The following is a 25,019-nucleotide window of genomic DNA, read 5'->3' as shown; positions in this document are numbered from 1 at the left end:
ATCCAGCACTGTCTGATCTATTAAACAGGCATTGGGTATGTGTATGACTCTGGGAAGTTGTCAGATGCACTAACCCGGATTGCTACCGAAAATGTTCGTTCCAATTTCACTGTTGCTGCAACAGCCTCAGAAATGATTGCTAGCTCCAGGTGATCCAATTTTAGTGGCAGACAGCAGTAGGACCACGGAAAATGGGGCCGAATGAACATCTCACACCCGGAACGTATGATGATCACTTACCCGGCCGTTAATGTGGGGATAAATTTGAACAACAGCTTGATTCCAGCAGAATGATTGCAATTTCGTGATTTACATCTAAAAGCATTAAGGTTCAGTTGTACCCAGCACAGTCTGATCCATTAAACAGGGCTGTGCTTAACCTTAGATCCTTGTTTGTGCTTTTTGTTGGTAAACAGGAGAATTGCATTCTGAGGCTCCAACAAGCAGTCGAGATATTCTTGCTGCAGGTTGTGGAGACAAGATCACAAGTTGGAATTGTCACTTTTAGCTCCGATGCAGAGATTAAAACACAATTAAAAAAGATTGATGATGACCAAATGAGGAAGGAACTTGTCCAGCTGTTACCAATGTCAGCAAATGGGGGAACAAACATCTGTGCAGGGGTCCGGTCTCGCTTTGAGGTAGGTCTGGAAGGCTTCATTAACACATTACTTTCAGGGATTTCATTTAACCCACCTTGTTGATAACTCATTGCCTTGCAGGTACTTTGTGGTGATGACGGAGCTACAAGTGGTGATGAAATTGTTTTGCTGACAGATGGGGAGGACAACAAGATTAGTGATTGCTTCACAGAGGTGGAACACAGTGGAGCCAAGATCCACACTATCGCATTAGGGCCAAATGCGTCCAAAGAACTAGAGCAGCTCTCAGAGAAGACAGGTAACCAGCATCAAATAGCCATGTGGTTATCACCTGGGAGACCACTGTGAGAATGTTTTTGGCACGAGAGAGGGTTCAGAGCAGGTTCACCAGTATGTTGTCTGGGATGGAGTGCTTCAGCTATGAAAAGAGACTGGGCTTGATATCCTTGGAGCAGAGGAGAATGAAGGGAGTACCTGAAAAAGGTATACAAAATTAGGAGAGGCATAGATAAGGGTAGACGCTAGGAAACTTTTTCCCCATTGCAGGGGTTTCTATACTGGAGGGCATAGGTCCAGGGTAAGGAGCTGGAAGAAGTTTAGAGGGGTCTGAAGAGGAATTTTTTTTCATTCAGAGGGTGGTTGGAATCCGGAATGCACAGCCTGAGGGGATGGTGAGGCAAAGACTCTCACAACATTATCTAGATGAGTATTTGAATCACCAATTGTAGAAGGCTACAGACCAAAATCAAGGGAGAAGGCTAATTACAACAGTATTGGGAAGGAAATTGAGAAAGTAGATTGGGAGTCACTGTTTGAGGATAAATCCACTTCTGACGTGGAAGTCTCTCAAAGGGTTAAAGATTAGAGTTCAAGACCAGCATTTATCTGCGAGGATGAAAGATAAGGATGGCAAAGTTCTGGAACCTTGGACGATAAGAGATATTGTAAGGATGATGGTGAGGTTATGAAGGGGTATGTTGATATTCTCAGGTATGTCAAAATTAGAAGGAGAGGGTGTTGGGTGTCTTGAAAAACATTAAAGTGGCTAAGTCTCCAGCGCCTGATGAGATCTATCCCATGTTATTGAGAGAGCCCAAAATGGAGATTGCTGCAGCCTTGACAGAGATCTTTCTATCCTTTTTAACCACAAGCAAGGTGCCAGAACACTGGAGAATAGCTAATGTTGTTCCTTTGTTTAAGAGGGGCAGCAGGTACAAACCAGGAAGTTATAGCTGATGAGCCTTGCATCAGTGTTAGGGAAATGACTGGAGAAGATTCTCAGGGGCAGGATTTACTCAGATTTGTTAAAGCATGGTCTTATTAGGGATAGTCAGAATGGCTTTGTGTGAAAGAGGTCTTGTCCCACAAATTTGATAGAGGTTTTTGCAGAAGTGACAAAGATGATTATTGCAGGTACAGTAGTGGACGTTGTCTACATGGATTTTAGGAAAGCATTTGACAAGGGTCCCTCATGGTAGGCTGATCCAGAAGATTAAAGTCTCATGTGATCCACGGTGAGTTGGATACAAAATTTTCTTGGTCATAGACAACAGAGGTGCTTTTCTGACTGGAGGTCTGTGACCTGTGGAGTTCCTCAAGGATCAGTGCTGGGACCTCTGTTGTATGTAATATAAATGCTTTGGATAAAAGTGTAGGTGGTCTGAAGTTTGCAGAAGATATGAAAATTGGTGGAGTTGTGGGATAGTTAAGAAGGGTGTCAAAGAATATAGATCATTTGGAAAGTTGGGTGGAGAAATGGCAGGTGGAGTGAAGTGTTACATTTTGGGAGGTCAAATACAAGAGCAAAGCAAACAGTAAATGGCAGGACCCTTGGAAGCATTGCTATACAGAGGGATCTTGGGGTGCAAGTCCATAGCTCCCTGGAAGTGGCAACACAAGTAGATAGGATAGTAAAGAAAGTGTACAGAATGTTTGCTTTAATCGGTTGGGGTGCTGAGTATAAAAGTCAGGAAGTAATGTTGCAGTTGTATAACATTTTGGTAAGGCCACTTTTGGAATATTGTGTAGAGTTCTGTTCACCAACCATAGGAAGGATGTGGAGGCTTTGGATAGGGTGCAGAAGAGGTTCAACGCGATGTTGCCTGGATTGCAGTGTATAAGCTATAAGGAGAACTTGGACAAACTTGGGTTGTTTTCTCTGGACTATTGGAGGCTGAGGGAGACTTGATAGAAGTATATAAAATTATGAGAGGCATAGTTAGGGCAGAGAGTAAGAGTCTTTTTCCCAGGATGGAAATGTCAAATACTAGATGGCATAGGTTTAAGATGAGAGAAGAAATGTTTAAAGGCAAGTTTTTTTACATAGAGTGGTGGGTGCATGGAGCATGCTGCCAGGAGAGATGGTAGAAGGGGATACAGTATCAACATTAAAGAGGCATTCAGACAGGCACATGAACAGACAAGGAATAGAGGGATAAAGACCATATCCAGGCAGATTGGATTAGTTTACTTTGGCAGCATGGTCAGCACAGACATGATGGGCGGAAGGACCTATTCCTATGCTGTACTGTTCTATGCTTCAATAATTATAAATACTGGTAAATGGAATGCATGTAGATGGGTATGATGGTCAGTATGGACATGGTGGGCTGAAGAGACTGTCCCTCTGTTGTGTAACTCTGTGACTCTTATGTTGTTCTCTTCCCTCTTGTACTCGAGAGCTTACCACATATGAAATAAATTGTCCTGGATGTTAACTGAGATTGTGGATAGATAATGCATGCTGATTTTTGAATTGAACATCAGCAGGAAGTTGGCAGGGTATTGTTCTTGGATTTTAGAACATAATGATATAAGAAAATAGGAGCAAGACTCAGCTACTCATGGCTGAGTTGCCCCAGGTTCAGCTCCTCTTCCTATAGCTCTCAAGTCCCTGATCTTTCAAGAATATATCATCCTCTTTAAATCCCTCCAACGATAGAGCTTCCACAATGCCCCGTGCTAGAGAATTCCAGAGGTTCACCTCTGCGAGAAGATGTCCCTATGTACCTCTGTTTTAAGTGACCACCCCTAAAATTGTAACTATGTCATTTGAGATTCTCCTCCTAGTGGAAACAGCTTGACATCTACCCTGTCGTACTCCCTCGCAATCTTATATGTTGCAATAAGATTACTCCTAATTCTTTGAAACTCCAAAGAGTATTGATCTAATTTCTTTAGCCACTTCTGATAGAACAACATTCTCATCTCAGGAATTAGCCTTGTGAATCTCTTTTGGACTACCTCCATTGCCACTATATTGTTGGTCAGGCTAGGTCTTTATTCCCTGGAACATAAGAAAATGAGGGGCAGCCTTATAGAAGTGTTTAATATTATGAGAGGCTTAGACAAGGTGGATGGTAACAGTCTTTTCCCCAGGGTAGGGGAGTCCAAAACTAGGGGGCATAGATTTAGGGTGCGAGGGGAACGATTTAAAAGGGAGCTGAGGGATAACTTTTTCATGCAGAGGGTGGTGAATATATGGAACGAGCTGCCAGAGGAAGTGGGTGAGACAGGTATAATAGTATCATTTAAGAAGCACTTGGATAGGTACATGGAGGGGGCGGGGCTTAGAGGGAAGAGGGCTGAATGCAGGAAATTGGGACTAGCTGGGTGGGCACCATGGTCAGCATGGACTTGTTGGGCTGAAGAGCCTGCATCCGTGTTGTATTGCTCTATGACTCTATATCCTTTATGAAATAAAAGGACCAAAACTGTGTACACACGTGGCCTCACAAGTACCCTGTACAAACTATAACAATACTTCCCTATTTCTAATGTCCAACTCTTGTGCAATAAATGTCAATATGCGATTTGCCTTCCTAATTACTTGCTGCACCAGCCTGGTAATTCTTTTGTGATTCATACACAAGAACATCTAGATCTCTCTGTACTTATCTCATCTGCAATCTTTCTTCATTTAGATAATCCTTTAGGTTCCTCTTACCAAAGTGTGTGACCTTGTATTTTCTCATTTTGAACTCCATCTGCCAAGTTTTTGCCCACTCACTCCACTCACTCAATATTCTGTTACAGAGTCCAAAGATCCCCTTTGCAATGTGCCCTCCCCTCTATGTGCATGTCACTGGCTAACTTGGGTACTTTATACTCCACCCCTTCCTCCAGGTCATTAACCTAAATCAAAAATAATTGAAAGCCACCAACTGATCCTTGGCGCACTGCCTAGTTATATCCCTCCAGCCTGAAAAAGACCCATTTATTCCAACTCTCGGTCTTCTATGCAACTCCATGCTGGAAGACTTCCCCCAAATGTCTTAGTTTTATCCTCGGAAGAGTATTGAAGAGAATGATGGACTTTGTCACCACCAGTGTTGAAATCAAGCTCAATTGATTTAGTGCAATGAACACAAAACGCTGGAGGAACCCAGCAGGTCAGGCAGCATCTATTGAGGGAAATGAACAGTCGACGTTTTGGGCTGAGACCCTTTATCAGGACTGGAAAGGAAGAGGGCAAAGTTCCTCCAGCATTTTGTGTTCGTTGGTCCAGATTTCCAGCATCTGTAGTCTCTCTTGTATCTCAGTCCAGTTAGTAGTTTTATTCCAACTTTTTCAATGGACTGGTGTGGTCATATTACAGGAATTTGTGAGGCCTACTTCTTAATTTTGTTCTGAATTGGCATTGACCATGGATAATGTCTGAGTTAAGGATTATTTTCCTCTCCATTAAATAGGAGGTCTACAGTTTGTAGCCACTGATAAAATGGACACAAATGGACTAATTGATGCTCTTACTGGATTAGTATCAGGAAATGGTGACATTAGCCAACAGTCAATCCAGGTTTGATTACCTTAGAGAACTACTTTCCAATTATTCTTACATTACCAAGTGCCTTGTAATAAAATGTACAGTAAGTCTATTTCTTTGATCCTAGCTTGAAAGTTCAAGGAGGGAGTGTCGATGGAGGCAGTTGGTTTAATGGTACAGTTGCTATCGATAAAACTGTTGGAAAAAACACACATTTTGTGCTCACATGGGAGGAGCTGACACCAGATGTGTTTGTACGTGACCCCAGTGGGAAGATATACAGTATTAGTGACTTTGACATAGATGATATTGTACACACAGTGCGGCTTGAGATTGACGGCACTGCACAGGTATGTTCCAATGCACCTGGCACATTATCTCTGTTTCTCTCTCCACAAATGGTGATGGACTTACCTGGTTTTTCCAGTATTTTATATTTTTTCTTTCTATTAACAGTACAGTGAATTGCTCATTATTTGGACTCATTTCTTTAAGCTGTATCGACTGTGTGCAGTCTGTTTACTGCCATTCACCCTCTGTTATGACAGGTCCCTATTTGACACAGCAGGCTGCCTGTTATTGACCTATTCTGCAAATGGGATGAGGCAAATGGTTTGTTTTCCTGTCTACTGCAGCACCATGAGAGTTAACAGTTGTTCTTTGGGAGAATGCTCTCAGGGAGGTACAAGGAAGCAATCTGAATGACAGCCATGGAACTTCAACCCATAGTCATTAGAAGCCCCAGAGCTAAATACTGTCTTGACTTACAGAAATATTTCCTGGAGTAGAGGTTCCATAGCATTGAATCAGGGGTGTGCTATTCACTCGAGGTGGCACAGTGGCACAGCAAATAGAACCACTGCCTCATTAGCTGCAATGACCTGGGTTCAATCCTGACCACCGGAGCTATCTGTGTAGAGTTTCCACAATCTTCCCGTGATTGGGTAGGGTTCCTCTGGGCGCTGCAGTTTCCTCCCACACCCCAGAGACATGCACAATGGTAGGTTATTTGGCCAGTGTATGTTGCCCCTACTGTGTAGGTGAATGTTAGAATTAGGGTGGAGTCAAGTCAAGGTGAGTTTGTCATATGCACAAGTGCAGTGAGGTACAGGTACAATGAAAAACTTGCTTGCAGCAGCATCACAGGCACATAGATTCAGACAACACACAAAATATACATTATATATAAATTATACAAGGCGGTAAAGAGAAAAAAAACTTCTTTTGCCCTGATGTCTTGTTTTTGTACAATCAGAGACAAGTCCATAGTAGAGCAAGATGTGGTCCATGGTGTTCCGTTGCTGAGGTCGGATTAGGGTTGTGACTATCTATGCCTCTAATTTTATAAATCTCTATCAAGTCCTCCCTTAGTCTCTGATACTCCAGAGAAAACAACCCAAGTTTGTCCAACTTCTTGTAGCTCATACCCTCTAATCCAGGCAGCATCCTGATAAAGCCCTTCTGCACCCTTTCCAAAGCTTCCATATCCTTCCTGTAATCCTGTAACGGGGCAACCAGAACTGCACACAATATTCCAAGTGTGGCCTAACCAAAGTTTTGTGTAGAACCATGGAACCATAGAACAATACAGCACAATACAGGCCCTTCGGCCCACCATGTTGTGCCGACCTTCAAACAACACCTAAGACCATCTAACTGCTTCCTCCCACATATCCCTCTATCTTAAATTCCTCCATATACTTATCTAACAATCTCTTGAACTTGGCCAATGTATCAGCCTCCACCACCACCCCAGGCAGCATATTCCATGCACCAACCGCTCTCTTGGTGAAAAACCTCCCTCTGACATCTCCCTTGAACTTCCCACCCAACTGCAACATGACTTCCTTACTCTTATACTCAGTGCCCCGACCAATGAAGGCAAGCATGCCATAATCTTTCTTTACCACTCTATCTAGTTGCATGGCCACTTTCAGAGAGCTATGGACCTGGACCCCAAGATCCATCTGCACATCAATGCTGTTAAAGGTCCAGCCAGTAAGTGTATACTTTCCCCTTGCATTTGACTTCCCAAAGTGCAAAACACCTCACACTTGCCCGGATTAAACTCTATCTGCCATTTCTCCACCCATATCTGCAACTGATTATATTCTGCTGTATCCTTTGACAACCTTCTTCACTGTCCACAGCTCCACCAATCTTTGTGCCAGCTGCAAAGTTACTAACCCACCCATCTACATTTTCATCCAAGTCACTTATGTATGTCGCAATTGACAAAAATTCCTGCACTGATCCCTGCAAAACACCACTGGTCACAGAGTTCCAGCCAGAATAACACCCCTTCACCACTACCCTCCGTCTTCTATGGCCAAGCCAATTCTGAATCCAAATGGCCATGTCACCATGGGGTCCCATTCACCTTAATCTTCTGGATCAGCCTGCCATGAGGGACCTTGTCAAATGCTTTACTAAAATCCATGTAGACAGCATCCACTGCCCTACACTCATCAGTCTCCTTCATTACCTTTTATACAATGAATTTCCCCCTTTCTCCATCACCTTTCTTAAATAGCGAAGTGACAAGCATAATTTTCCAATCTCAAGAAATGGGCCCTGAATCAAGAGAACTTTGGAAGAGATGGTTCAGGCATCTGTAATGTTTGCCTGAACTTCCCTTCAAACCCTGGAAACAGAACAATTTGGTGTCCTGCCCTTCCAGGAGGTAAATGCTGTGGTCTAGTGGGCCCTGGTGAAGAAGCCTTGACAAGTTGTTGCATTTTGTAGATCGCATAGGCAGCAGTCAAGGTGCGCCAGTGGTGGAGGTAGTAAATTTTGTGGTTGGGGTACTACTGCTGTTCCACTGTTCCAGCTTCTCACTGTTAGGACGGGGTAGAAGTGGCATTTCCACAATTCACCAAGATTATTTCAACAGTTGAAATAGTGCTGGTGACTTGCTTCGATACTTCCACCACCAAAGTAGACAACTGTTATCAGGTGTATGACCTACAGCCTATCTCTCACCCCTCTCACCTTTGTTATCCTCTACTCAGACTGGACATTTATTACCATTCCTCTTTCACCAGTGGGTCAAGATCTTGGAGCTTTCTATCTAAATTGGGTTGAGGGAGCATCTTAACAACACTGTGGTAATTCAAGATAACGACCCACCACAGCTTTCTCAAGGGCCCCCTATGTATAGAGAATCGTTCGTCTCATGTGTCAAGCATTAATTATTTAAAGTATCACTAAGTTATTAAAGGAACTTAATCCTGCCTATGGTTGCCATTGTCCTCGGATTAACCCTGAATATTTATCTCCCAGACAGGAACTTGGACTTACAGTATCATGAATCCTGGAAATACACAGAAAGTAACAATTACAGTAACATCCCGAGCAGCGGATGAGAAAGTTCCCCCTGTCACAGTCAACGCAAAAATCACCAGGAAGGATTCCACTGGCCCAGTGATTATTTATGTGGAAGTCTCCCAAGGATTTCTGCCAGTCTTATTTGCGAAAGTGACAATCATTGCTGAGCTTCCCAACGGTCGGACAGATGAACAGGAGCTTTTGGATGATGGTTCAGGTAAGTTACATAAAATTGTCTTTGAGAAATAAAATTGGAGCTTTTGTGAAATTACCAATGGTGCAGTGAATATAAGTGAAAGTTTGGGGGAGATGCGTTGACGTGGAGTGAACTGGGTGGGTAAACGAACATTTACCATTGGTTGCAGCCAGGAGAACTATTTAACCCACAGGCAGCCTGAACAAATCGTAACCAGATTTCCTTGGGCTGTGGTACCGGCTGATCAGTTATTTGGCCTCGGGATGCCCCAGACTTACACTAACATGTGGTCATATGTGAAGATCCAAGGTCAGATCCTCAGACTGTCCGCCTCCTCGCTACACTCAGTAGTGAGTCTAGAGCTGGTCTCAGTGGTGAGTTCTCGACAAAGCAATGACTCACTGCACCAAGCGCCCAACCCAATGCCAGAGAGGACTGGTGTGTAAATGAGAACTCCATCTATTTGAATGAGGTCACTAATTCTCTGAGAAATGTAAGAGCAGGTAAGGACTAATTCTTTTAATTTACATTAATGTTTTAATTAGGTGCGAGTCAAAGCCTGTCAGGACATTATGAGGGAAATTCCTGAAGCCAACCTATTGTACCGGGCCTGCTCCATCTTGTGGGACAGCTGCCGGGTGCAGAGATTCAGCTAGTTTGTCATTCCACATCCTGGGAAAGTAAGTCCAGGTAGACAGCAAGTCTGGGCAAAGTGCGAAGATCATCTTCACCTGCTTCATCAAGGACCTTCCTTCATTTATCATTTCAGAATTAGGGATGTTCACTGATGATTGCATAATGTTCAGCACCATTCACGACTCCTCAGATAATGAAGCAGTCCACATGCAAATGCAGCAAATCCTGAACAATATCTCGATCTGGGCTGATAGGTGGCAAGAAACATTGAGCCCACACAAGTGCCAAGCAATGAGAAAATCCATCTATCGCCCTCTGTTATTCAATGGCATTACCTTCACTGAATCCCCCGGTATCAATACCCTGGGGATCACCATCGACCAGAAATGGAACTATATGCACAATGCGGGAACAAGAGCAGGTTAGAGGCCTGGAACCCTGCCTCTTAAAACCCAAAGCCTGTCCATCATCTACAAGGCTTAGGTCAGGATTGTGATGGACTCTCCACTGGCCCAGATGAGTGCTGCTTCAACAACAATAGAAGCTTTGCACCATACTGGACATAGTACCCCATCCACAACCATTCACTCACTCCACCACCGAGGCACAGTAGCAGCAGTTTGTACAGCTACAGGATGCACTGTAGCAACTCACCAAGGCTCCTTAGACAGCACCTTCCAAACCCACCACCTCTATCAGCTAGCAGGACAAGGGCAGCAAAAGCATGGGGAACTGGAAGTTGCCCTCCAAGCCACACACCATCCTGACTTAGAAATATATCGCTGTTCCTCCACCGTTACTGGGTCAGGATTCTGGAACAGTCTCCATAACAGCATTGTGAGTACACCCACTCCTCAAGGACTGCAGCGGTTCAAGAAGGCAGCTCACCACCACCTTCTCAAGGGCAACCAGGGATGGGCAATTAAATGCTGGTTCAGCCTGCAAAGCCCACATCCCTTGAATGAATTAAAAAAGTCCAGAACAATCCTGTCCACTGTGGTGTGACATTCTGAAAGTGTGACAACTGAAACAAGAAGAATATTGAATCTCTTGCAATAGATCTTCAACTGGGCTGCTCATAATGTTTAAGGAAGATGGGTGGATTATATTCATTTAATACACAAAGGGACTTACCAGCCCCAGTTATTCAGTGGATTCTTGTTGCATGTTCCTGACAGAGTCAGGAGAAGGCAATTCCTAGCAGGAAGCAAAATGTTCCTTCACATAACTCCAACAAATCCTCAACAAAAGGGATGTGGCTACATCTGTTTCCATGAGATCTATCTGTCTGCCAACTGCTGGATGTGGGATCTCCCTGAAAGTCCAGGCTTCGATACAAGATGTGGTTTGGAAGCACTGAAGTAGTGTGGGGTGGGATGGGAGCTGAAAGATAGGCTTGTTTCGTGTTTTGTCAGGCAGGAGTGTGTGTGTGTGTGTGTGTGTGTGTGTGTGTGTGTGTGTGTGTGTGTGTGTGTGTGTGTGTGTGTGTGTGTGTGTGTGTGTGTGTGTGTGTGTGTGTGTGTGTGTGTGTGTGTGTGTGTGTGTTAGAATAGTTGTGGTTCAGACTGAGCTGAGTCAGTGCTGGGAAGAGCACTATAAAGGAATTACTTTCCAGTTTCAGACTTCTAGATTTGAAACATTTCTATGGATTGTGATTGCTTGGTTCAAATGTGCCTGCCCACCATTGCTTGGAAACTTTCTCAACTATCCACTGTTACGGACTCAGTGAAAGTCCCTTTAAGATAGAGAGTGTGTGTGTATGTGTGTGTGGGGCGTGCTTACGTCAATAGAAGATAAAGGACATAATGTCGTTGTTGAAGAGGTTGGAAGAAGAAGAAGAAAGAGAGAGAGAAGGGAGAGAGAGACCAGCCTGCTTGTTTTCTCTATCGATGGATGAGAAACAATAACTGTGTTTGCCACTGAAATCCATGTATGGAAGTTGGAAGTAATCCGGTGGAGTTCACTTTGTTGCTGACCTGTAGAAGGAAACAGGTATTTGTATGTGGACGACCACGGTTCGGATGCCTTTTGGGGTGAGGAAGTCACTACCGAGTAAACACTGAAGTGTCGTTTGGGTTCCATCGTGGAACATTTGGATTTCGTATGTACTCTCTCTATGTTTTTCTACGTCTACGTCTTATCTTCAGACAACAGTGGTTGTTGAAGAAGCCCTTGCTCATGTTTCACCTTATGGCTTGCGGAACTGAACTTTAAGAACCATTCCGGAACTGGGAGTTTTGGACTTTGTCACACACACACAAAGAGTTTAGTTTTGGGGTTAACGTTCGAGGTTTAACATTTTTGAATTCTAACATACTAACATTTTTATTTTTGTTTTACGTATTATCGTAAGTAGTAATTAATAAAATAGTTTTTAACACTGAATCATGCTCAGTGTGTTTCTTTTGTTGCTGGTTCGTGACACCACAAAGTTTCAGAAATGACTTTTCCCACAAAGGGAACAGGGCTGCTTACATCTGTATCCAAATAGAAATGTGTCTGCCAATTGCTGGATGTGGGATCTCCCTGAGAGTCCAAGCCTGGATCTAAGATGTGGAGTTGGAAGCACTGAAGTAGGGTGGGGTGTGGTGGGAGTTGGAGGACAGGCTGGTGGCTGCCGTCAGGGTGCACAACATTTTCATTACATTTTTGTCTTTTCAGTGGGTGTGTTTTCAATAGAAACATTTCTATGGATTATATTTGCCTGATTCAAAGGTTCAAAGTCTACTGGTGTTTGGAAGCTTTCTCATTAATCCATCCAAGGAGTTTAAGAAATGACTTCTAACCTTGTGTTGTAAATTAGTTATTGAACTTGGCCGATGATGATTATTCGAGGTAGCCATGGGCCTCTGTGCTGTAAACCCATGGTGTCCGAGTGGGACCTCTTTGTGACCCATTCGGATGTGACAGCTTCAGTGGATGTGATGGAACAGAGCAATTAACTAAAAAAAATTCACATTGATGAACACTACCTTAAGAGCATTGCTGCTCAATGCATCACGCATTTGGCAGTCCACACAACAATGGAAATATTTAAAATTTGAAATTAGTTGTTGACCTGATCATTTTACTGAGGACATAAGATTGGACCACCAGTAGGATGGGAGTAGGAACCTTCGATGTACAGCATTTAACCTAAATGCAGTATTAGTGTTGCATTCTCTCCTCAGCCTATAACCACATGCCTTTACTTGCTTTTAGGTGCTGATATTATTAAGAACGATGGGGTTTACTCTAAGTATTTCCTGAAAACTACTGAACATGGAAGATACAACTTCAAGGTGCGCTTGGAGGGAAAGGAAGACTCTACCATGATGGCAAACAGAACAGATGGGAATGCCATGTACATAACAGGATACACAGTAAATGGTAATAAATATTTGGCAGTGCAAAAGAAGACAATGCAGAGATGTCATTGCAATGGTTTGTGAGGTATTGCAAGGATAAGTTTGCTTTAGGAACTGAGGCCATCTCTCCAGGTTCTTACTTGTGTTTGTCCAGTCACAGTCAGGCACTTATCACCAGGAAGAACATAACCCCACACACCACCTATACCGTTTAAAGGGATGGTTTGCAGGTAAGATGCTGACTGCATACAAAGTGTGGGCTGGTGTGGGTTACTGACTGGTATCTCCACATTTAGTTACACTTTGTGAAGTCTACATTGCTCTTAGACACTGATTACTACAGTAAAACTCTGAAAATCTGACTAATTGGAAATCCCAGTGGTTGTGCTATCTGGCTCACCAGGTGACGTTTGTTAAGTTCCCTGTCCACCCGCTGATACCCCGGTTTCTGTACTCTCCATTCACCATCCACTCACTGGGTCCCAGTTCCCATGTTCCTTATCCACTCACGGGGATCCTGGTTCTGCACTCCCTATCCACTTGTTGGTTCCCTGGCTGCCATGCTCCTTCTTCACCCACTGGGCTCCAATTCCCATGCTGCCTTTAAACTCACTTGGTTCTTTGGCTGCGCTCCCTTGAAACTTGCCTGGTTCTCTTTCTCATGTTCCCTTTAAAGTTACCAGATTCATTTTTCTGATGCTCTTTAAACTTTCCAGGTTCACTGGAACATTTAATATTCCACTGTGTGACATCTTTAAACAGAAGTGATTTAGAAATGTGTTGGTGTATTAATAGAATAACATCCAATGATCTAGGAAATCTGCTAGTCTGGCACCACCCAATTCCTGAGTGTGCCGGATTAACAGGGTGTCACCGTATTTGCCCCAGGACTGTGTCGTGATGGGGAGAAGGTGGTGCACAGGGCAAGGAAACATGCCAGAGGAGAGAGGAGATTGTTCACGGAGCAGTACCCCCACAGGCATTTCATTAAGGAATAATGTGAGAAGCAACTCCACTTCAGTAGCAAAAAACAATCTGCTTGAGGAACTCAGTGGGCCAAGCAGCATCTCTGGAGGCAAAGGAATGATCGATGTTTTGGGTCGAGACCCCGCATCAGGATTGAGAGGGGAGATAGTCAGTATAAAGAGGTGAGGGGGAGGGGTGAGGCAGGAGCTGGCAGGTGATAGGTGGAACCAGTTAAGGACGGGGATGATGGGCAGATGGAGCCAGGTGGTGGAGGTGAATGAAACTGGGTGGTGGGGGTGGGGACAACCAGAAGGAGAGAGAAGGGCGGCACGGTGGCGTAGCGGTTAGTGCGACACTATTACAGCGCCAGTGATCAGGGTTCGATTCCCGTCACTGTCTGTAAGGAGTTTGTACGTTCTCCCGTGACTGCGTGGGTTTCCTCCAGGTGCTCCGGCTTCCTCCCACATAGCAAAGACGTATGGGTAGGTTAATTTGGGTTTAAAATGGGCGGCGTGGACTCATTGGGCTGGAAGGGCCTGTTACCATGCTGTAAATAAAATTTAAAAAAAAAGAAAGGAGTACAGGGAGTATTGATCTCCTCCCCTGAAGGACATAAAACAGGTACATTTTTATGAGATCAAGCAGCTTCACGGTTGCCATTAATGAGACTCACTTTTTATTTCAAATTTATTTATTTGAGTGAAATGTCTCTGGATCAATAGTCAAGGATGTGATACCCACTAATCCCATCAGGCAGGTGGTACCTCTATCAGAACAGCATTCCCTCAGTTCTGCATTAAAGTGTCAACTTACATCCTTGTGCCCAAATATCTGGAGGGGGATTATGAACTTGAGGCAAGAACGAGCCATAGATGGAGAATAAACTGGCAGAGATGGAGAATGGAATTATAAGACAACAGGGAGAGAGAAGAGGGCAGGAAAAGAAAATGAAACAGGTGGAAGAAATGCAGGGTAGGTCAAGAGAAGGAGAAAAGAACAGAATGCTGTAAGCACTCATCAGTTCAACCAACATCTGCAGAGAGGGATACTGTGCTAACATCCCTGGCTGATGATCAGAACACGTTGCTTGCTCTTTTGAGTGGCTTCCAATGTTTTCCGCTTCTAATGCAGATTTCCAACACCTAGGGCCCAATGGACATACCTCAGATTATTGAGAGAGATAAGAGATGAGATTGCTGGGGTCTTGACCAAGACCTCCGTGTCCTCTCTAGCCACAGGCGAGGTCCCAGAGGACTGGCGAGAAGCTAATGTTGTTCTTTTGTTCAAGAAGGGAAATAGGGATAATCCTGGAAGTTGTAGACGGTGAGTCTCACGTCAGTGTTAGGAAAAATATTGGAGAGGATTCTTAGGGATAGAATTTATGAGTATTTGGAAAAGACTGGGCTGCCCCCAGAACATTCTATGTAAAAAGATGCATTTCACTGTGTGTTTCGATGTACATGTGACCAATAAAGATATCTTAATTAAGAACGGTCAGCATGGCTTTGTACAGGGCAGGTCATGTTTTACTAACTTGTTGAGCTTTTCGAGGAGGCAATGAAGGTGATCGATGGGGTAGAGTAGTGGGTGTTGTCTTTTAGCAGTGGATTTTAGTAAGGCATTTGACAAGGTCTCTCATGGTAGGCTCATCCAGAAGATTATGATGCATTGGATACACGGTGACCTGGCTGTTTGGATTCAGAATTGGCTTACCCATAGAGGACAGAGGGTAGTGACTGATGGGACTTATTCTGGCTGCAGGTCCATCACTAGTGGTGTTCTGCAGGATCTGTACTGGGACATCTGCTGTTTGTGATATATATATCACAAACAGAAGATGTGGGTGAGTAAGTTCGCAGATGATAAAAAGATTGGTGGCTTGTGGATAGTGTAGATGACTGCCAAAGGATACAGTGAGATAAAGATCAGTTGCAGATATGAGCAGAGAAATGGTAGATGGAGTTTAACCAGGCCATGTGTGAGGTGTTGCATTTTGGGAGATTGAATGTAAAGGGACAGTTAATTGCAGGACCCTTAACAGTGTGGATGTACAGAGGGATCAGGGGTCCATCCATAGTTCTCTGAAAGTGGCTGAACAGGTTAGTAGGGTGGTAAAGAAGGCATGTGGCATGCTTACCTTTGTTGGTCGAGGCATTGAGTTCAAGAATTAGGAAGTTATGTTGCAGCTTTAAAACTCTGGTTAGGCTACATCTCAAATATTGCATTCAATTCTGGTCACCCCATTATAGGAAGGATGTGGAGGCTTTGGAGAGGGTTCAGAAGGGGTTTACCAGGATGCTGACTGAATTAGAGGGTGTGGGCTATAAGGAGAGGTTGGACAAACTTGGGTTGTTTTCTCTGGAGCAGCAGAGGCTGAGAGGAAATCTGATAGAAGTTAATAAGATCATGAGAGGCATAGGTAGAGTAGACAACTGGTATCTTTTCCCCAGGGTCGAAAATGTCTAATACTAGAGGGCATGCATTTAAAATGGGATGGGGTAAGTTCAAAGGAGATGTGCATTTTTTACACAGAGAGTGGTGGGTGCCTGGAATGTGCTGCCAGGGGTGGCGTTGGAGGCAAGTACGATAGAACTCAAGTACGATTTGAGAGATTCTTAGATAGGCACATGAATATGCAGAGAATTAAGGGATATGGACAGTAGGAATTAGTTAGGAGTTTCATTACTAGTTTAATTAGTTTGGCACAACAATGTGGGCCGAAGGGCCTGTTCCTGTCCTGTACTGTTCTATGTTTTATGTTCTATGATACTTAGCCTTTGACAAAGGAAAACAGAGAAAATGTCAGAGTAAACTATCATTGAGCCCGTGTGTCTTCGGCCCACTATCCCCCAACAACAAGAGGAACTCAGGGGGCTGTCACAGTGTTCTTGCCCCTCCATCTGTGAGGAAGTAATGAGCTTCTACTCTCCACCTCCCCGACAATGTCAGAAATGCAAGTGGGAGCTGGAGGGCATTTATATTCAGTGATGTTTCACTCTGTATGTTCCAGATACTAGAGATGTGTATCTTTCCTTCCACATAGGCATTATTCATACAAATCTGCCAAGGCTTCCAAACAGTGATGAAGATCCAGTGGCTCAGATAGGAGATTTCAGCAGGGTCAAATCAGGAGGAGCGCTTTCAATTCCCCCAGGTACACCTGTTGTCAACTTTGCACCGTGCAGAGTCACAGACCTTCAAGCAACAATACTTAACGATGAAATTGAGCTGCAATGGACAGCACCAGGGGCAGACTTGGATCAAGGGACAGGTAAACGTTCCTGCATTTAAATAGCTGGCAGAGAATTTCTCTTCCCAGCAATGAAGTGATCAAATAGTTGGGGAATTCTCCTGCCCAGCTGAGGTATGACTCAGTAAAAGCATGTTCTCCAGGAAGGAGGACCAAGAATAAATGAAGGCCATGGCAGGCCTTGGTGCTCTGGTGAATTACTTGTAGAGTCATAGAGTTACACAGCAAGGAATCAGAAACATCGGCCCAATGAGTCCATGCCAACCCATAGATTCTAATCCCATTTTATTCTTCCCACATTCTAATGAAGTTCAACCATTCACCTACACATTAGGGACAATTTGTAGTGGCCAATTAACCTCCTAACTTGCACGCCTTTGACACATGACAGACAACAAGAGTATTTCTTTTGGTTTATTATTGTCACATGTACCGAGATACAAAGAAAAGCTTTCGTTTTGCACTGCCATCCAGGCAGAGCACGCCATACATAATTACATCAAGGTAGTAAAAAGAAAACAGGATGCAGAACGTAGTGTTACAGTTACAGAGAAAGTGGAGTGCAGATAGACAAATAAGGTGCAAGGCCCTGCCAAGGTAGACTGGGAGATCAAGAGCTCATCTTTTAGCATATGAGAGCTCCGTTCTGATAGCAGTGGGGTAGGAGCTGTCCTTGAGTCTGATAGTACATGTTCTCCAGCTTTTGTATCTTCTGCCCAGTGGGAGAGGGGAGAAGAGAGAATGACTGGGTTGGGAGTGGTCCTTGATTCTGTCGGCTGCTTTCCCGAGGCAGCGGGAAGTGTAGTTGGAGTCACTGGAGGGGAGGCTGGTTTGCGTGATGGACTAGGCTGAATCCACAACTCTCTGCAATTTCTTGCAGCGTTGGGCAGAGCAGCTGCCAGACCAAACTCTGATGCCTCTGGATCGGATGCTTTCTATGGTGCTTCTATAAAAAATGGTGAGGGTCATTGGGAACATGCCAAATTTCTTTAGCCTCCTGAGGAAGTAGAAGCATTGACCAGGGAAAACCAATGCAGTCACAGGGAGAACGTACAAACCCCACATACATAGCACTGGAAGTTAGGATTGAACCCAGGTCACTGGAGCTGTGAGACAGCAGCTCTACAAGCTGTGCCATGTGTCACTCTAATGATAGTGCAGAGAAAAGGTTGAGAGTGTCCCAGGAAGATCAAATCTTTCTGAAGTGAGGCTCAGCAAAGAACCTTTGGGAAACATTGGTTTATGATCTGTAATGTGAGCAACATGTCTGCTGTATTGGAGTGAAATCAATGATGAGTTTTGAATGTGAAAGGATAAATATTGGTCAGGACACCCAGGGAATTCCAATGTTCTTTGACAGATCATCCCACTGCTTTTTTTTTAACTCATTTGAAAAAATAAGTCTAATTGAGGAGAGACTGAGAAGGCTAGGTCTGTTTTCCCTGGAGCAGAGGAGGTTAAGAAGGGACAAAATAATGAGGGGTATAGAGAGGATAGACAGGAGGAATCCTCTTCACATATCAGAGGTGAATAAAACTTGAGGACATAAATTTAGGGTAAGTGGTTAGATATTCAGAGGGGATCTGAGGGGTCTTTCCCCAAAAGAGTGGTGAGTACCTGAAATGCACTGCCAGTGAGTGGGGGAAACAGAGTTGCTGAGCACTTAAGAGGTATCTAGAAGAGCACTTGAACCATATATCTGGTTAGTTAGCAATTTATCTTTCAATGTCATGGTCACAAGTTGCATCAGATTATTTTGACTGAGTTTTGGAAGTTTTGCGAAGCTGACAATTTCTGAGCTGGGGAAATGCAGTGAAATTAAAACACAAAAATTATGACATCCATCAAAAAGAACAGACTCAGAACAACACTGTGTGTCAATAATGAAGTACTTGGGCAAAAAGGTAGGTTCTAAGTAGGAGAGAGGTGAGAGGTAAAGAGGTTTTGCAACAGCAGACACAAAGATGATGGCAATGCTGTCATTCTGTTCAATCTCCACTCAATCCATTCCCATCTATAAAGGTTCATATCCTAAGCTGGATGCAGTACTGAATTTACCACAATTTAGCAAAACATCTCTCATTTTGAGCTCCAAGCTCCTTTTTTATAAACTCAGTATCTGAATATTTTTCCAGCTGTATGTCAATGCAATCATTTATTTCCTTTCTTCATTAGCATCCTACTATGAGATGAGAATGAGTGACAAACCGCTGCAGCTATGGGACAGTTTCTCAGGAGCTGAACTGGTTAATTTGACAAACTTGAAACCACAACCATTTGGTTCCAAGGAAACATTTACAATTGTCGCTGAAAATGCAGGACTTCGAAACAGGACAGCGCTCTACTTCGCTCTCCGTGCTTATGATGAAAAGGATCAGTCTTCCGAGATGTCTAATGTTGCTGGGATTTCTGTCTTTGTGCCTTTGCCTTAGGAACCAAAAGGCAGGAACGTATCAAAGAATGTTTGGATTACAGTAGTAGTCGCAGTTATTGTATGTTTGATTGTTGGGGTTACTGATCACGTTCTGTAGAAGAAATGCAAGAGTAAGAGGCTGTCAGAAGCTGCAGCAGTATACAGACAGGTTGCACATATCTAGGTTATTAATCCGAGCATTTACTTTATTCTGATTTATTATTGCTGATCTCTAGTGCCTACAGTGTGGAGTTTGTAACGTTGCTTCTGTGACTCTGGGTTTCCCCCCGGTGCTCAGGATTCCTCTCACATCTCAAAGACGTGCCTGTTAGTAGCTTAAGTGGCCACTTTAAATTGTCCCTAGTGTGTAGGCGAGTGGTAGAATCAGGGGGGAGTTATAAAACATAGAACAGTACAGCAGGGGAACAGGCCCTCCAGCCCACAATGTTGTGCCAATCTAATTAAACAGCCTAACTAAACTAGTCCCTTCTGCATACACAAGGTTCATATCCCTCCATTCTCTGCACATTAATGTGCCTATCTAAGAGCCTCTTAAGTGACTCTATCATATCTGCCTCCACCACCATGCCAAGCAACATCTTCCAGGTGCCCACCTCCCTCTGTGTAAAAAAAGACTTGCCCCAGACATCTACTTTGAACTTACCCCCTCGCACCTTAAATGCATGCCCTCTGGTATTAGGCATTCCAACCCTGGGAAAAGGTTAATGGGAATGTGGGGACAATAGAATGGGTTAGGGTAGGATCAGGGTAATAATGGATGCTTGATGGTCAGTGCGGACTCTGGGCAGAAGGATCTGTTTCCAGACTGTATCTATGACTCTGTGACATTGATAATAAGTGACACAAACTGGGAGTTTAAAATTCAGTGTATTTTTTCCCTAAATGTAATGCAACATTTCACACTGTTGCAACTTCTATTAAAAAAAGTATAAAAATATTACACCATCAGGTCTTTTCAAAGATTCAGATATCCACAGTATCGCTACTTCTATCCCGATTAACACGTTTCATTTCTGTTCAAGAACAGAATGTCTGAGAAGCTCTCCATTTGGCCCATCAAGTCTGTGGTACACTTTAACAGGACAATTTGGTCAGACTCATTTCCCTTCTCTCGCCCCCATAGCCTTTCAGTTCTTTTTGAAAGTTGCTGTTTAATTTGCTTCTAACACCTTTTTGGGTAGGGACTTCCAAATGGCAACAATTGCTGTGCAAAAGAAGGTTCCCCTTTGGTTCTTATGTCAATTAACACTGATTACCAATCTTCATGCCGGTATAAAGATTCCCCTTAATTATTTTTTCAAAACCCATATTAATCTGCTTTACACACAAGGTGGGAATGTTATGTGTGTTTGTGGTGTTTGCATTTCTATTACTTTATTTGTGGTTTTAATAAATGTTGCAAAGATTTTCCAGACTGTGCTGCTTTGTGGGCCTTGGACAGTTTTCCCATCCAGATGGGTTCAGATTTAACTCAAGAATAGGCGTAAGAGGAACTGCCTTCACTGTGCTCCCTTTCTAACGATGAATCAATGTACAACTGGTGCAATGACATTACTGAAGTTCAATATACTTTGTTGAAAATCGGAAGGACGTTGACCTCCATGCCTAATGCCGCAGTCTGTGCTGACATTGCATTCAATTCTTTTTCTATTTCACCTATCATTGTACTATGCATGATTAAAAGAGGAAAATACAGGTATCATTAGAGGGTGCAATATGTTGTGATTGCAACTGATATATGAGGACTTGTCCATTTGCTTCTCTTTATAGCAGCAAGATTGGCTGAAGCTTAAAATGTTTCAAATAATCCCTATGCATTACCCCTCTTTAGACTATGGTTTGTTCTCCTCAACCAGCTTCTGAAGGAATTTCTTTCCGCCATAAGATGGCTTTCTCCGGAGCCTTGGAGACTGAGGGGTGACCTGGTAGAAATTTATAAAATTATGTGAGGCAAAGACCATAAGACATAGGAGCAGAATTAGGGCATTTGGCCCATCAAGTCTGCTGTAACATTTGATCATGGATGATAGGGTAGATAGACAGAGTCCTTTCCCCAGGGTGGAAGTATCAAATACTGGAGAGTATAGGTTGAAGGTGGGAGGGAGAAAGTTTAAAGGAGATCTGTGAGGCGATTTTTTTGTTACACAGAGAGTAGTGTGTTCCTGGAATGTGCTGCCAGGGGTGGTGGTGGAAGCAGATACAAAAGCAATGTTTAAGAGGCATTTAGACAGGCACATAAGCATACAGGGAAGGGAAGAATATGGATCATGTGCAGGCAGATGGGATTAGTTTAAACTGGCATCATTGTCGGCACAGACACGGTGGGTTGAAGGGCCTGTTCCTGTGCTGTTCTATGTTTTATGTTCTTCCACAATACTTTCCATATAACAGCTCAGTATAATGTTGCTTTTCTATTCAACCAAATGATCTCATCATTCTCCCACCAGAGGTTAATCATTGGACATCAGCCCATCAGGTGAAGATTCCCTGTTTCTTATTTATCATTTCTCCACTTGTTTATCATCCACATTTACGATTGGTGTAACTCTCAGACTTAAACAACATAGAAATAACTTTACCTGGAAATTCTCACATTTCCTTACCACATAGAAGGAGGCAATTTGGCCTATCCTGTCCATGCCAGCTCCTAAAGCCATCCCCCCACTTATTTCCTTGCATTCTCTTCTCTCTCACATGCCCATCAACTCCACCCAGATCCTCCTTTCACCCACCGACACTAGGGGCAATCTACAGTAGCCAATTAACCCACCAACCCTCATGGCTTTGGGATGTGGGAGGAAACCAGAGCACCCGGGGGAAACCCTTGTGGTCACAGGGAGAACATACAAATGCCACACAGTTGGCACCATGGTCTCTGGAGCTGTGACGCAGCGGTACTACCTGGTGTGCTGCCCAGTTCACCCACAATCAGTGATGCTAAACCTACTGCATGCAAGGTGCACATGCCTCTGAAATTCAGTAGTCAGCAGAGATACATTTCAGTGGCAGATTTTAATGCCTTGCCACTACTATATAGCAGGTTTGTTACTTCAGGCCAGGAATGAGTCTGTAAGCATATTTTCTCATGTGTACTACTCTGCTGAGACTTGAAAGTTCAGTGGAATATGGACCATAATTATGTGGAATGGCTGGTTGTTCTAAAATGACCCTACAAATGTTCTGAATACAGATTCTGCAGAATTGGAACTCATGCAGTACATCCATCTCATCCTGCCAGCTGAGATGTTTGCTGCTCAGTGGTGCCAGGGGTGGATAACTGAGTAACGCATGAGTGTTGCAAAGGAACGATTAATAGAACAATAAGTGTCACACCCTGGTAATCAGCCAAGGACTAGTACTGTGCTTGGCTCTTATCAGATGAATGGGTCTATGGCAATAATTTCCTAGAAAATGGATTCATGTACCTCATTGTAATGAATAGATTGTGCATTAAAAGCCTTTTGGGGCTCTTTTGAAGAGTTTATACCCAGTTCATATTGAAGTTCTGCCCAAAACACTTTACAAGGTTTAGTTCTGTTCTTTTAAGCTCACATCATTTCTTATTTTTCCAGTTTTCACTTTTAACTTTTTCTTGTGCTGCTTCCAAATGTGTTCAGGCTTCTTAGCTTTTGTCCTTACTAGTTTAAAAGAAAACTTGGAATCTTTGTTAGCCCTTTCTCTAAACTCCATTCCCAGGTCGGTGATGGGGAAATGTATCTATCTTCATCTGGATTAAGTTTATCTCAGTGAGTAACGTATGAGTGTTGCAAAAGATTGATTCATAGAACAATAAGTGTCAGCACCCTGGTAATCAGTTGAGGACTAATTTTGTGCTTGGCTCGAATCAAATGAATGGTTCTGTGGCAATAATTTCCTAGAAAATAGATTTGTGTACCTCATTTTAATGAATAGATTGTGCATAAAAAGCTTTTTGGGGGTCTTTTGAAGAGTTCATACCCAGTTCATATTGAAGTTCTGCCCAAAACTCTTTACAAGGTTTAGTTCTGTTCTTTTAAGATCACATCATTTCTTTATTTTCCAGTTTTCACTTTTAACCATCTCTCTACTTTTTCTTGTGCTGCTTCCAAATGTGTTCAGGCTTCTTAGCTTTTGTCTTTACTAGTTTAAAAGAAAACTTGGAATCTTTGTTAGCCCTTTCTCTAAACTCTATTCCCAAATCGGTGATGGGGAAATGTATCTGTCTTCATCTGGATTGAGTTTATCTCAGTGAAAACCAGATTATCTGTCATTCAAGAATACTCCATACACTGGGAAAATGGTGAAATAAAAAAAGTAGATGCTGGAAATCTAAAACAAAATCAGAAAATTCTGGAAATATAAGTACAAAGTGTTGTATTTTGTTAAGTTAAACCAGGGCAGGACTTGCACAGTAAATGGCAGGGCCCTGGAGAGTGTTGTAGAACAGAGGGACCTGGGGTACAAGTAAGAGTTCCCTCAAAATGGTGACACAGGTAGACAGGGTGGTGAAGAAGGCATTTGGTGCACTTGCCTTAATTGGTCAGGGCACTAAGTACAGGAGTTGGGACGTCCTTGCCCTGCCCTATTTCCCAAGAGCATGTCGAGCTTTGTCCTCTCCCTGGAAGGGCCCAAGGAAATTTTCCTGAATACACTTAACAAATTCACCCCATCTAAGCCCTTAACAGTATGGCAGTCGCAGTCTATGTCAGGAAAGTTAAAATCCCCTACTACGACAACCCAATTATTCTTGCAACTCTCTACCATCTCCCTGTATATTTGTTCCTCAAATTCCCGTTGACTATTTGGGAGGTCAATAGTACAGCCCCAACAAGGTGATCATCCCCTGCTTATTTCTCAGCTCAACACATTAAGCCTCATTGGATGATCCTTCAGTAATTTCATCTCTGACTACTGCCATGATTTTCCCCTGAATCAAAAATGCAACTCGCCCCCCCCCCCCAAATTTCCTCTGCCTCTATCCCACCTAAAATGCCTGTACCCCGGAACATTAAGCTGCCAGTCCTGTCGCTCCCTTGGCCATGTTTCCATACTGGCTATAATATCCCAATCCCATGTAGCTATCCGTGTTTTGAGTTTATCCGCCTTACCTGTCAGACCTCTTGCATTGAACTAAATGCACTTTGATCCCACAGACTTTCCTCGCTCTCTGACATGCTCCTGGCTGTCTTATCTATTCAACTTGCTGTCGTTGACTTCTGTGTTACTTTCCAGCCTCCCATCTGCCTCATTGCTGCTTTGGATTCCACACCCCTGTCAATCCAGTTCAAATCCTCCTGAGTAGCACTAACAAATCTGCCTACCAAGATATTGGTCCCTCTTGTACAGGTCACATCTGCCCCAGAAGAGATCCCAATGGTCCAAAAAACTGAATCCCAGCCTCCTGCACCAATTTTTCAGCCTATTCTTACCCTCACTAGCACGTGGCACAGGGAGTAAGCCAGAGATGAATACCTTTGAGGGTAGTGTAGCAGTTAGTGTAATGCTATTACAGCGCCA

The 25,019-nt window shown here is 43.5% G+C and overlaps 1 protein-coding gene and 1 pseudogene across 2 annotated transcripts in view; both read left to right on the top strand.

Moving 5' to 3' along the window:
- LOC127568943 (calcium-activated chloride channel regulator 1-like) overlaps positions 1 to 19,521 on the top strand; it is a 39,333-nt pseudogene extending 19,812 nt beyond the window's left edge.
- Positions 19,522 to 23,177: 3,656 nt separating this feature from the next.
- Positions 23,178 to 25,019, top strand: part of LOC127567722 (calcium-activated chloride channel regulator 1-like) — a 61,625-nt gene continuing 59,783 nt past the window's right edge. The window contains exon 1 of one of the 2 annotated variants that reach the window (XM_052010691.1): positions 23,178 to 23,269. The gene's annotated coding sequence lies outside the window, so the exon portion shown is untranslated. The remainder of the gene's footprint in view (positions 23,270 to 25,019) is intronic. The other variant, XM_052010694.1, reaches the window with a different exon arrangement.

This window comes from Pristis pectinata, chromosome 3 (genome assembly GCF_009764475.1).
Source record: "Pristis pectinata isolate sPriPec2 chromosome 3, sPriPec2.1.pri, whole genome shotgun sequence".
Lineage (NCBI taxonomy): Eukaryota > Metazoa > Chordata > Chondrichthyes > Rhinopristiformes > Pristidae > Pristis > Pristis pectinata.
This window is presented reverse-complemented; position numbering and strand designations above follow the sequence as displayed.